Below are 2,535 nucleotides of genomic sequence, written 5' to 3' on the forward strand. Positions count from 1 at the left end.
GCTCCCGCCGAGAGGAAGGGGGCGGGGGATGTGAGGGGCTCGAGGGTGCGTTTTCCCTTTCAAAGCCGTCTGTAATTGCACCGTCTGTAATTGCAACGCCTTCAAAAAAAGCTTTAAAATAAGGAATCTGCATGTCTTATCCTGCCTAAATTGGGCGGTGATTAATATACACTCCCCAGACTTCCCTTTTGCACACAGTATATGAATCGTAGTGTTTCCTAATACCTCTGGAACAGGTTGCGCAGTGAAGCTATGGATGCTCCATCCCTGGAAGTGTTCCACACCAGGTTGGATGGGGGTCTCAGCAGCCTGGTCTAGCGGCAGGTGTCCCTGCCCGCATCAGGTAGGTTGGGACTAGATGATCTCTAAGGTCCCTTCCAACCCAAGCCATTCTACGTTTTTAAGTATTTCGTAGTATTTGTGTTCCACATGTATCCTACTTTTACTACCAGTTCTACATGACTATGCTTTACGCGCGCCTACGATGAACAATTCCCCGGAGCGTGGCGTTCTTCCCACTTCCTCTGTTTTACTCCAGCGCGGCTCCTCCCCGCGGGGGCTGGTCTAAAGCGCCTGTTCCTTGCCGCGATTCCTTGTGTCGGATCTGGGCGCGCATCCGTGCGGCCGCGGCGCGGGCGGGATGCGGCGCCGGGCGGTCCCGCGCGGCTGCAACGGGCGCGTCTCGCTCGGGGCGCGGCTGGACGGGGGTTGCGGCCAACGGGGGGGAACGGCGGAGGAGTGAGGTCGCCTCCTTGCTCCTGCAAAATGTAGGGGCACGGGCGACCCCGGAATGAGCCGAGGGCCACTCCCAGTCCCCGCGCTGTGGCCTGAGTTTAATTTTGAAGTTTAAGACTTAGTCTTGGAGCCTGAGGAGAGGCCAGGCTGGTCTCCACGTGCCTTCAGCAGGGGTACACAGACGGTGTGTTGGAGAAGGAAAGCAGCCCGAACTAGCCAGTGCCGGTGACTTGTCTCAAAGCCGTGTTGTCCCAAGAGCAGCTTCTTGGCTAGTGTGACAAGCTGTAGGTATGTGGCTCTTACTTTGGGAGGGACCAGGTAAAGGGATAGTAAAAGAGAGGAAATGAGAAGAGTGTCACACTCCTGTGAATTGTTCATCTTAGATGCATGTAAAGCATAGTCCCATAGAAGTGGTAGTAAACCCAGGAAATACATGTAACACAAATACTACAAAATATTTAGAAACATAGAACGGTTTGGGTTGGAAGGGACCTTAAAAGTCATCTGGTTCTAATCCCCCTGCTGTGGGGAGAGACACCTTCCACTAGTCCAGGTTGCTGAGACCCCCATCCAACCTGGTGTGGAACACTTCCAGGGATGGGGCATCCACAGCTGCTCTGGGCAATGTGTAGGATAAAGGTACTAGGAAAGACTACGATTTATATACTGTGTACAAAAGGAAAATCTGGGGAGTGTATATTAGTCACCGCCCAATTTAGGCAAGAGAGATGCTGATTCCTTATTTTAAAGCTTTTTTAAAGCTGGTGCAATCACAGATGGCAGTCATTTTAAAAGGGAAAATGTAAATTATTTACCAACAATACGTAATTAGACAAGCTTATTGTTAGCACACAATAAGGAGACAAAAATATCATGGAGCCATGGGCTACACAAATGGCACAAGACAGATGTTTGAAGACAACAAACTACTTCCCATAAGATGAATAGGTTTGGATTAATTCAGAATTGTGACAGAAGACATCCAAAGGCTGTGCTGCAGGTTGTGATGATAAATTAGATCATAATTTTGTAAAGATACTTACCCAGTGGAGATGATTCGCCTAACTGAATTACGTATGTAGATATTCTCTACATACCACATTAGATGCACCTTGATCTTGAGGAGAAATAGAAGATAATGGTTTCATTGATCCTTTTAGTGAAGTCATACCACTGTAGTAGCTGACAGACCCTTAAACATAAATGGAATCCAGTATTTTAGGAATGGATATACTCAATGAAGGTAAATTTCATTTTGTCCCAGGTTCTTCCAGCAGAACTTCAACAGCTATAACTCTCTTGATTGTGTTTTTTGAAACCTTCTATGCCCTTCATAGTATCTTTTTGATTGACAAGTTTATGGAGTAGTTTCAGTATGCTGTTAACAATTTACTAATTGGTTGTTGCATCTCCCAGATAAGGCTGAGACCATACAGATTAAGAAGACTTTTCAGAAAAAATCTGCAAAGCTAGAATTTGGGAGGAGGGGACCAATTTGAAAAAAAAAAAAAAAAAATCAGATATGTTTTAAAGGGAAATTGCTAAGTACAAGAAAATAGTTTGAAACTGGTTTATCTTCCCATATTGACTATGAGTAAGTATTACAGCTGGTGGTGGGGTCCGAGGCTGTGACCCAGGAAGAGATGACCGGTCCGGGGAGATGGTCCCGAAAGGAATCGCCTTCCCGAGGTCCAGTGTCTTCCTCTCAGCTGCTGGCAGAGGAGCCCTTGCAGAAGCTGTCAGCTCTTTATTGATATCAGCTCCTGGGTTCAGCTCAGCTCTTGCAGGGCGCCTCTAGGC

The 2,535-nt window shown here is 47.2% G+C and overlaps 1 protein-coding gene across 1 annotated transcript in view; it reads left to right on the top strand.

Annotated features, from left to right (window-relative positions):
* Window positions 1-944: 944 nt before the first annotated feature.
* The window catches only part of RNF144B (ring finger protein 144B), a 95,950-nt gene continuing 94,359 nt past the window's right edge, over window positions 945-2,535 (top strand). Inside the window, exon 1 of the mRNA XM_017730694.1 lies at window positions 945-1,023. The gene's annotated coding sequence lies outside the window, so the exon portion shown is untranslated. The remainder of the gene's footprint in view (window positions 1,024-2,535) is intronic.

This window comes from Corvus brachyrhynchos, unplaced genomic scaffold, assembly GCF_000691975.1.
Source record: "Corvus brachyrhynchos isolate BGI_N302 unplaced genomic scaffold, ASM69197v1 scaffold43, whole genome shotgun sequence".
NCBI lineage: Eukaryota > Metazoa > Chordata > Aves > Passeriformes > Corvidae > Corvus > Corvus brachyrhynchos.